General features: G+C 55.1%; 2 non-coding genes and 1 pseudogene across 2 annotated transcripts; all 3 read right to left on the bottom strand.

Annotated features, from left to right (window-relative positions):
• LOC124608950 overlaps positions 1-1,018 on the bottom strand; it is a 4,606-nt pseudogene extending 3,588 nt beyond the window's left edge.
• A 188-nt stretch (positions 1,019-1,206) lies between these two features.
• Positions 1,207-1,361, bottom strand: LOC124608207. Its single transcript, XR_006978897.1, has one exon. It is a non-coding gene; the product is annotated as a 5.8S ribosomal RNA (ribosomal RNA).
• Positions 1,362-1,712: 351 nt separating this feature from the next.
• On the bottom strand, positions 1,713-3,622 carry LOC124608872. Its single transcript, XR_006979427.1, has one exon. It is a non-coding gene; the product is annotated as a small subunit ribosomal RNA (ribosomal RNA).
• Positions 3,623-11,123: the final 7,501 nt, after the last annotated feature.

Genomic DNA, 11,123 nt, shown 5'->3' with positions numbered 1-11,123 from the left:
GCAAGGCGAGACCTTCACTTTCATTACGCCTTTAGGTTTCGTACAGCCCAATGACTCGCGCACATGTTAGACTCCTTGGTCCGTGTTTCAAGACGGGTCGTGAAATTGTCCAAAGCTGAAGCGCCGCTGACGGGAGCGATTATTCCGCCCGAGAGCATCCCGAGCCAACAGCGGCGCGGGTCCGGGGCCGGGCCAGGTAGGTCCGTCATCCGGGAAGAACCGCGCGCGCTTGCCGGGAGCCCGAGCGCCCAAAGGGGCGAATCGACTCCTCCAGATATACCGCCGGGCAGCCAGCCAGGACACCGGGGCTCTGCCCAACAGACGCGAACCGAGGCCCGCGGAAGGACAGGCTGCGCACCCGGGGCGTAGGCTGGCACCCAGCGGGTCGCGACGTCCTACTAGGGGAGAAGTGCGGCCCACCGCACACCGGAACGGCCCCACCCCGCGGCGAGTGGAAAGGCAACCGGACACGACCCCGCCGCGGATTGCTCCGCGCGGGCGGCCGGCCCCATCTGCCGAGGGCGGAGGCCAGTGGCCGGATGGGCGTGAATCTCACCCGTTCGACCTTTCGGACTTCTCACGTTTACCCCAGAACGGTTTCACGTACTTTTGAACTCTCTCTTCAAAGTTCTTTTCAACTTTCCCTCACAGTACTTGTTCGCTATCGGTCTCGTGGTCATATTTAGTCTCAGATGGAGTTTACCACCCACTTGGAGCTGCACTCTCAAGCAACCCGACTCGAAGGAGAGGTCCCGCCGACGCTCGCACCGGCCGCTACGGGCCTGGCACCCTCTACGGGCCGTGGCCTCATTCAAGTTGGACTTGGGCTCGGCGCGAGGCGTCGGGGGTAGTGGACCCTCCCAAACACCGCATGCCACGACAGGCGGCAGCCTGCGGGGTTCGGTGCTGGACTCTTCCCTGTTCGCTCGCCGCTACTGGAGGAATCCTTGTTAGTTTCTTTTCCTCCGCTTAGTAATATGCTTAAATTCAGCGGGTAGTCTCGCCTGCTCTGAGGTCGTTGTACGAGGTGTCGCACGCCACACCACCAGCCGGCTGTGCACGCTACCGAGTAAGTACCGGTATGCGAACCGCCAGGCGACGGGCGCGCATCGCACGTTTAAGGAGGCGCGGCCGGCACCACAGGCGGCCGCGACGCTCCCAGGTCTGCGAAGCGGGGCAAACGCCGCGCGCTTCAGTATACGTAGCCGACCCTCAGCCAGACGTGGCCCGGGAACGGAATCCATGGACCGCAATGTGCGTTCGAAACGTCGATGTTCATGTGTCCTGCAGTTCACATGTCGACGCGCAATTTGCTGCGTTCTTCATCGACCCACGAGCCGAGTGATCCACCGTCCTGGGTGATCTTTTCTTAGTTTCCACCGTCTCATTCAAGACAGTTGCATAGGCGGGACGTAGGCGTGTGGCGGCCCCTGTTCAAGCGTAATGTGTCCAACGGCCTCACGGCCGATGGGCGTCGTACGGCTCCACACCGGAGCGGACAGGCAGTCGGGCGAAAGTCATTCAAAACCGGCACCAGGCGCCAGGTGCCGCAGGCCAGCCGTTCCAGCGCTTCAGCGCTCGTACCACACAACATTGGCGTTAGTTTTGAGAAGCACGCGTGGTTCCGCACGCGGCGCACGGCTACTGCGAGCCGTACAGGTAGCGTGTTGCGCGACACGACACGCACATCGAAAGACATGCAGTCTAGTCGGTAATGATCCTTCCGCAGGTTCACCTACGGAAACCTTGTTACGACTTTTACTTCCTCTAAATGATCAAGTTTGGTCATCTTTCCGGTAGCATCGGCAACGACAGAGTCAATGCCGCGTACCAGTCCGAAGACCTCACTAAATCATTCAATCGGTAGTAGCGACGGGCGGTGTGTACAAAGGGCAGGGACGTAATCAACGCGAGCTTATGACTCGCGCTTACTGGGAATTCCTCGTTCATGGGGAACAATTGCAAGCCCCAATCCCTAGCACGAAGGAGGTTCAGCGGGTTACCCCGACCTTTCGGCCTAGGAAGACACGCTGATTCCTTCAGTGTAGCGCGCGTGCGGCCCAGAACATCTAAGGGCATCACAGACCTGTTATTGCTCAATCTCGTGCGGCTAGAAGCCGCCTGTCCCTCTAAGAAGAAAAGTAATCGCTGACAGCACGAAGGATGTCACGCGACTAGTTAGCAGGCTAGAGTCTCGTTCGTTATCGGAATTAACCAGACAAATCGCTCCACCAACTAAGAACGGCCATGCACCACCACCCACCGAATCAAGAAAGAGCTATCAATCTGTCAATCCTTCCGGTGTCCGGGCATGGTGAGGTTTCCCGTGTTGAGTCAAATTAAGCCGCAGGCTCCACTCCTGGTGGTGCCCTTCCGTCAATTCCTTTAAGTTTCAGCTTTGCAACCATACTTCCCCCGGAACCCAAAAGCTTTGGTTTCCCGGAGGCTGCCCGCCGAGTCATCGGAGGAACTGCGGCGGATCGCTGGCTGGCATCGTTTATGGTTAGAACTAGGGCGGTATCTGATCGCCTTCGAACCTCTAACTTTCGTTCTTGATTAATGAAAACATACTTGGCAAATGCTTTCGCTTCTGTTCGTCTTGCGACGATCCAAGAATTTCACCTCTAACGTCGCAATACGAATGCCCCCGCCTGTCCCTATTAATCATTACCTCGGGTTCCGAAAACCAACAAAATAGAACCGAGGTCCTATTCCATTATTCCATGCACACAGTATTCAGGCGGGCTTGCCTGCTTTAAGCACTCTAATTTGTTCAAAGTAAACGTGCCGGCCCACCGAGACACTCACTCAAGAGCACCCTGGTAGGATTGCAACGGGGTCCGCCTCGGGACGCACGAGCACGCACGAGGCGCGTCGCACGCCTTCGGCTCGCCCCACCGGCAGGACGTCCCACGATACATGCCAGTTAAACACCGACGGGCGGTGAACCAACAGCGTGGGACACAAATCCAACTACGAGCTTTTTAACCGCAACAACTTTAATATACGCTATTGGAGCTGGAATTACCGCGGCTGCTGGCACCAGACTTGCCCTCCAATAGATACTCGTTAAAGGATTTAAAGTGTACTCATTCCGATTACGGGGCCTCGGATGAGTCCCGTATCGTTATTTTTCGTCACTACCTCCCCGTGCCGGGAGTGGGTAATTTGCGCGCCTGCTGCCTTCCTTGGATGTGGTAGCCGTTTCTCAGGCTCCCTCTCCGGAATCGAACCCTGATTCCCCGTTACCCGTTACAACCATGGTAGGCGCAGAACCTACCATCGACAGTTGATAAGGCAGACATTTGAAAGATGCGTCGCCGGTACGAGGACCGTGCGATCAGCCCAAAGTTATTCAGAGTCACCAAGGCAAACGGACCGGACGAGCCGACCGATTGGTTTTGATCTAATAAAAGCGTCCCTTCCATCTCTGGTCGGGACTCTGTTTACATGTATTAGCTCTAGAATTACCACAGTTATCCAAGTAACGTGGGTACGATCTAAGGAACCATAACTGATTTAATGAGCCATTCGCGGTTTCACCTTAATGCGGCTTGTACTGAGACATGCATGGCTTAATCTTTGAGACAAGCATATGACTACTGGCAGGATCAACCAGGGAGCTGCGTCAACTAGAGCTGAGCAGCCGGCCGCCCGGGAGTGTGTCCCGGGGGCCCGCGCGAACACGCAAGCGTCCGCTCAATTATTCTGCAAACAGGAGGAGGCTGAGCTCCCCTGCACAATACACCTCGAAACCCTCTCAGGTCCCGGCGGCGCGCAGCGCCGTCCTAAGTACTTGGTCGGGTTCGAGAGAGGCGCAATCGCCTGGAGTTTGGCGAGTAGACGCTTTAGGTGCGACCACCCGTGCTCCCAACTGAGCTTGCCGCTGCCGACAGAGGCCCGGGAGCGTGCTGTCGTGGCATTGCCGGCGGGAGACAACACGCGCCACCTACGGTGACCGGCAGCTCCAACGCCAGCGCCACAGAATGACAAAAGCCCCACTCGGGTGCCGAAGCGAACTCTCCCAGCACAGCGCACGCGCCAACACGTCCGCACGGCTGCGATACAAACCACCTGCGAGAACCGCAGAGGCGACCGAGCAGCAGACGGCGTCGCGGCGCCGAGCGCCGGGCGGCGGCGCATCCTCAGCGCACACAGTCCTCAATCAGACCAGCACACTGCAGATGTCCACCGCGCTACGCACCGGGCCCGCGAGGACGTACTTTAGCCGCACGGCGCCGCGTGCAGGGTGCGCCGGCGCGCAGCTGCGCCGCCTGCCGCCTCCGTCGGCCGGCGCGCCTGCCACTGGCCGCCCCCACCAGCCGGCTGTAGCGCGTGCGCCCACGCACCGCGCTGCCAGCACGCCGGGAGGCCCCCCCTCACCGGCCGGGGCCGGTCCCACCCAGCCACCGCCGCGGATCGCCTCACACCCACATGCCATTCACGTTCGTGGGCATGGTGGGTATCGCTGAAACAACCGGTTGGTAGCTCAACCGATCGTCGCCATCACTGATTCACCTATAGCGAGAACAACCGCACCACAACGGTTTACCAGTTGTTCATTTGCGTAACGTCACCAGCAAACGTAGGCGTCCATCGCCATTTGCAAATTCAACGATTGTTGCATGCCTGTGTCAGGTGTCACGACACACTATGTCTGCCCACATACACGCAACAACATGTGCACGCTTCGCAAACACGTGGAAGGTGGCCCCCCGTACGTATGCGATGTCCATTGCGCGAACGACTGTCAACCGGCCTCTGTCGCATGTCGCAGATGTGGAACGCAGTGCACCATGCTATCACGGTGTGTGAGAAGAGACGACTACGTCTGACAACACGCGCCACTACATCAACAGACGGCTCATGCTGATCGCCATCCAGGGCATACCACACTGCAATCCAGCTCTTATAGGGAGACGACACGTAGCTGAGTGCACAACATTTGGACCGCATGGTTCGCCGTTGTTGGCGCAGTCGTTGTACGGTCACATGTACCACGATGTATCATTCAGTACATGAGGACCAATGTGCAGTACAGTGTGTGATTTGGACGTACAATATCAGCGGAAAGTTGACACAGGCCGTACCACAGCGTAGGCTAAGTGCTTCGCCATGCGAATGCCAATGAACAACTGCAAATGCCAATGAACAACTGCGAAGGGCATTGAGCATGTACGTCCTGCTGCCATCCACATTACAGTGTATAGCTGCAAGGTGTTTAACATGAAGCGATACACTGGGGACCGGGCAGTGCGAGTAGCAAACTATATTGCGGGGGTTGCAGTTAGGCAACACTACACTAATTTAACGCGTCGTATGACAATTACAGAGCAGGTTAAGGCCCAACGTGTGTTGGGTTAAGGCCCAACGTGTGTTGGGTTAAGGACCAACGTGTGTTGGGTTAAGGCCCAACGTGTGTTGGGTTAAGGCCCAACGTGTGTTGGGTTAAGGCCCGATGTGTGTTGGGTTAAGGCCCAACGTTTGTTGGGTTAAGGCCCAACGTGTGTTGGGTTAAGGCGCAATATAGGTTAGGTTAAGGCGCAATATAGGTTAGGTTAAGGCGCAATATAGGTTAGGTCAAGGCGCAATATAGGTTAGGTTAAGGCACAATATAGGTTAGGTTAAGGCGCAATATAGGTTAGGTTAAGGCACAATATAGGTTAGGTTAAGGCACAATATAGGTTAGGTTAAGGCACAATATAGGTTAGGTTAAGGCACAATATAGGTTAGGTTAAGGCACGATATAGGTTAGGTTAAGGCACGATATAGGTTAGGTTGAGGCACGATATAGGTTAGGTTGAGGCACGATATAGGTTAGGTTAAGGTACGATATAGGTTAGGTTAAGGTACGATATAGGTTAGGTTAAGGCACGATATAGGTTAGGTTAAGGCACGATATAGGTTAGTTTAAGGCACGATATAGGTTAGGTTAAGGCACGATATAGGTTAGGTTAAGGCACAATATAGGTTAGGTTAAGGCACAATATAGGTTAGGTTAAGGCGCAATATAGGTTAGGTTAAGGCACAATATAGGTTAGGTTAAGGCACAATATAGGTTAGGTTAAGGTACAATATAGGTTAGGTTAAGGTACAATATAGGTTAGGTTAAGGTACAATATAGGTTAGGTTAAGGCACAATATAGGTTAGGTTAAGGCACAATATAGGTTAGGTTAAGGCACAATATAGGTTAGGTTAAGGCACAATATAGGTTAGGTTAAGGCACAATATAGGTTAGGTTAAGGCACAATATAGGTTAGGTTAAGGCACAATATAGGTTAGGTTAAGGCACGATATAGGTTAGGTTGAGGCACGATATAGGTTAGGTTAAGGTACGATATAGGTTAGGTTAAGGTACGATATAGGTTAGGTTAAGGCACGATATAGGTTAGGTTAAGGCACGATATAGGTTAGTTTAAGGCACGATATAGGTTAGGTTAAGGCACGATATAGGTTAGGTTAAGGCACAATATAGGTTAGGTTAAGGCACAATATAGGTTAGGTTAAGGCACAATATAAGTTAGGTTAAGGTACACATTGTTGTAAGGAAAGGTTTAATGGGGGGAGGCGGGGGCGGGGGCGGCCGGTTTGTTGATTGTGATTATAGTAAGTGGATGCCTGCGGCATCATCTGATTTGCCACGTCAGGATGCACCTTTGGCTCATGACAGGCGGCGCTCTGATTCCATGCTTGTGGCAGACCTGTGTCTTTCATTCCTGCCATTGTTTGTGTGCTGTGAGAGGAGGCAGTATTGTGATGTTGGGTGCACCCCTGTGTAGGACATGTGTGGGTGTTGGTGGCTTAGCTGAGCAATGGTGGTTGTCGGGAGGGTGTGATATTCTGTTTTCTACGTGGACCTCCCAGTCTGGTTATGACAGTGTGGATTGTCTAATGTGGCGGAGAGGATGCACTGGGTGTTGTTCCATGCTGGTGCTTACATATTGTCTGTGTGCGTGTTACAGGCAGAGAGTAGTGCGTGATAAGAGTGTGTGGCTGACGTGTGGTTGCGATTGTGAGCAGAGTCTCTCAGCATGTATACGGACAGTTGTATATATTATCTGTATTCTGATGGCTCTATCTATTACTAATCAGCGCCGTGTATACGTTTAATTCGGTTCCAGTCGAAACTGTTGTATCTCTGTACATTACTGACACGGCGGGCGCGCTATGTAGCTACTCGTCTCGGCAGCTTCCACCGGTGTATGGCAAATGATTATAAACAATGAGTCTAGTCGTCAATACCGATAGTGTGAAGTCACATGTCTGGGGTGGGGGACGCTGCGCCCTTCCGGTGGGTCATGGCCTAGAAAGACTCTCCCCACGCAGGGGGGCTTGGACTGTCATTAACTCTTCCGAGTAATATACTTGCCGTTCGTTTTTGCGACTGCGAGTGCAACGCCCACCGGTACCGACATGGCTGGAGCGCCTCCTAGCTGACCGCTCAGCATCGGCATTCGTACAGAGAGCAACGCGATCGCGTCTCTAGCTCGTAACTGGTACAGCTCGCAGCTCATGTATAGGGACAGCGGGAATGTCGCATATTGGACATAACTCATTTTTTTTTTTTTTTTTTTTTTTTTTTACTTTATTGTTATTTTAAATCCTGTACAAGTCAGGTAGGCTGGCAGCGGCACACTACGCCGCTCTTCAGCCATAGCATTTTACAAGAGTATAAAACATGGTGAATGGCAAAGGACAAAGTGACGGGCAAAAGAGAGAGGTCACAGAGACATAAAAAACACGGAGTCGTTCACATGTGACGATAACAACACGGAAAACACGTCGGCACGGCGCACAAAACACTAATGAGTCCGACGGCACAAGTGAACGCAGGAGTGGGACGGCGGACACCAAAAACACTATACGACGTCACACACACGAGACACAAAAGGCGACGATCTCCGGCGCGCGAATGTTCACTATATGTGTGCGAGTCCGGGGACCTGCCAAGAGAGGAGGAGGAGGAAGGGGAGTGGGAGAGCGAGAGGGGAGAGCAGAGATGCCACGGGCAGGGAGATAGGGGGGAGGGAGGAAGGGGGAGAGGAAGCCCGGGGGAAGAGGGGGAAGGGAGGGGACAGGGAGACGGAAAAAGAAGGGAAGAGGAGAGAAGGGAGGGAGGGTGCCGAAAGGAAAGGACACGGGAAGTGGGGGGCGGGGCAGGGTCAAAGTTGATAGGAGCGGTAGATGGAGGGGACGAGGACATCATCAGGGAGAGGGAGCTGGCGGAAGCCACCTTGGGAGAGGGTATGGAGGGTGGAGAGATGGAGACCGGGTGGGACGTGAGAATACAGGCGCGGCAGCGGGCGGGGGTGGGAGAGGATCGGGGAAATGAGCGGGTGAGGAGGATCAAGTTTACGTGAGGTGTACAGGATACGTATCCTTTCAAGGAAAAGGAGGAGGTGGGGAAAGGGGATGAGATCATACAGGATCCGCGTGGGGGAGGGGAGACGGATGCGATAGGCAAGGCGGGGAGCATGACGTTCAAGGATTTGGAGAGATTTATAGAAGGTAGGGGGGGCGGAGAGCCAGGCTGGATGGGCGTAACAAAGGATAGGGCGGATGAGGGATTTATAGGTGTGGAGGATTGTGGAGGGGTCCAGACCCCACGTGCGGCCGGAAAGGAGCTTGAGGAGACGGAGTCGGGAACGTGCCTTGGCTTGGATTGTCTGGAGATGGGGAGTCCAGGAGAGGCGACGGTCGAGGGTGACGCCAAGGTACTTAAGGGTGGGAGTGAGGGCGATAGGACGGCCATAGACGGTGAGATAGAAATCAAGGAGGCGGAAGGAAGGGGTGGTTTTGCCTACAATGATCGCCTGGGTTTTGGAGGGATTGACCTTGAGCAATCACTGGTTGCACCAAGCGGTGAACTGGTCAAGATGGGATTGGAGAAGGCGTTGGGAGCGTTGCAGGGTGGGGGCAAGGGCGAGGAAGGCGGTGTCATCGGCAAACTGGAGGAGGTGGACGGGGGGCGACGGCGGCGGCATGTCCGCCGTGTACAAGAGGTACAGAAGGGGGGAGAGGACGGATCCTTGGGGCACACCGGCGGAGGGGAAAAAGGTGTAGGAATCGGTGTTATGGATGGTGACATAGGAAGGACGGCGGGAGAGAAAGGAACCGATCAGACGGACGTAGTTAATGGGAAGGGCAAAGGTTTGGAGCTTGAAGAGGAGACCGGAATGCCAGACGCGGTCATAAGCGCGTTCGAGGTCAAGTGAGAGGAAGATGGCGGAGCGACGGGAATTAAGCTGTTCGGAAAGGAGATGAGTGAGGTGAAGGAGAAGATCGTCGGAAGAGAAGGATGGCCGAAAGCCACACTGGGTGACGGGAAGGAGGCGGTGCTGGCGGAGATGCTGGTGGATGCGGCGGGTGAGGATAGATTCTAGGACCTTGCTGAAGACCGAGGTAAGGCTGATGGGACGGTAGGAGGAGACGGCGGACGGCGGTTTGCCAGGTTTAAGGAACATGAGGATACGGGAGGTTTTCCACAGGTCGGGGTAGTAACCGGTGGACAGGACTACATTGTAGAGCCTGGCCAGGGTGGAGAGGAAAGAGACAGGAGCTTCACGAAGGTGACGGTAGGTGGCACGATCGTGACCAGGAGCGGTGTTGCGTTTTGTGCGGAGGGTAGCAATGAGATCCTGTGTAGTGATAGGGGCATTGAGTTCCGTGTGTGTAATGTTGTCCAAGTACTGGAAGCCAGGAGCGAGGGGAGGGGAAGAGGTGTCAGTTCGATCGCGGATATCCGGGAAGAGGGAGTAATCGAACTGGGGATCATCGGGGACGGAAAATACATCGGAGAGGTAGGAGGCAAAGTGATTGGCCTTACTAAGGGAGTCAGGGAAAGGGTGATCATCATGGAGAAGAGGATAATAGGGGGAGGGTTTAGTTCCGGTAAGGCGACGGAAGGCCGACCAGAACTTGGACGAGTTGATTGGTAGGGTTGCATTTAAACGGGTGCATGTCTGCCGCCAGTCCCGGCGTTTCTTAGCCGCGAGCAAATTACGAACGTGTCGCTGGAGTTGCCGGTGGCGTCGTAGTGTGTCCGGGTCACGCGTGCGGAGGAAGGCACAGTAGAGACGACGGGATTCACGGAGGAGGAGAACGGCCTGTGGGGGTAAGGTAGGACGGTGGGGGTGGATGGCGACAGTAGGAATGTGGGCCTCCACGGCCTCAGACAAGGTCCGCTGGAGAAAGGAGGCGGCATGGGTGACATCGTCAGGGTGGTGGTAGGTGAGAGGGTGGCTATCGACCTGGGTGGAAAGGGTATCCCGGTAGGCATTCCAGTCGGCTCGGGAATAGTTGTGGACATACTTAGGGGGAGGGTCAGTACGAGGGTCGGGGCGAGGGCGACGACCGTCTGAAACAGTGAGGAGGACAGGGAGATGGTCGCTACCAATAGGCTCCAGGACATCCACCGTTATGCGGCCAAGGAGGTTGGGGGAGGAGAGGATAACATCAGGAGTGGAGTTGGATTCAGGACGGGTATGCCGGGGGATGGGGACGAGGTCACCTTGAAGGGTGGAGAGGAACCGATGCCATCGCCGTAACTGGGCAGCGGAACGACTATGGATGTTGAGGTCGGCGGCGATCACGTAGGAGGAAAAGGTACGATCGACGTGGGAGAGGAAGTCGAAGGGAATAGGAGCGTTGGGGCGGACATAGATGGTGGCGCAGGTAACGGTAAGGCCGGGGAAGAAGAGACTAAGGATCAGGTGTTCGGTGGGGTCGGGAAGGAGAGGTTGGAGCCGAACGGGGATCTGGCGGTGGTGACCAATGGCAACTCTGCCACGCGCAATCGGGAGGGGATTATCGGAGCGGTGGAGGAGGTAGGGCGAAGTGTGGACTGTGTGGTGGGGTTGCAGGAAGGTTTCATTGAGGAGGAAGGCATCCACGCGGTGGGTGGCAAGGGTGTGCAGGAACAGGTTTTTGTTGGCGGGAAGGGAGCGGATGTTGTTGAAAAGGATACGTTGCTGTCGCGCCATGACTGGGATTTAAACGAGGGTGTCAAGACGGGAGAAGGTGAAATGGGCCTGGTTGTTGGAGTAGGTGGCGTACATCTTGAGTTGGAAGATGGAACGGGCAGCAAGGGAGATCTGCTGGAGGGTGTGAGGGCGCTGAAAGG

This window comes from Schistocerca americana, chromosome 3, assembly GCF_021461395.2.
Source record: "Schistocerca americana isolate TAMUIC-IGC-003095 chromosome 3, iqSchAmer2.1, whole genome shotgun sequence".
NCBI lineage: Eukaryota > Metazoa > Arthropoda > Insecta > Orthoptera > Acrididae > Schistocerca > Schistocerca americana.
The sequence above is the reverse complement of the archived record's forward strand: the minus strand, read 5'-3'. Positions and strand labels throughout refer to the sequence as shown.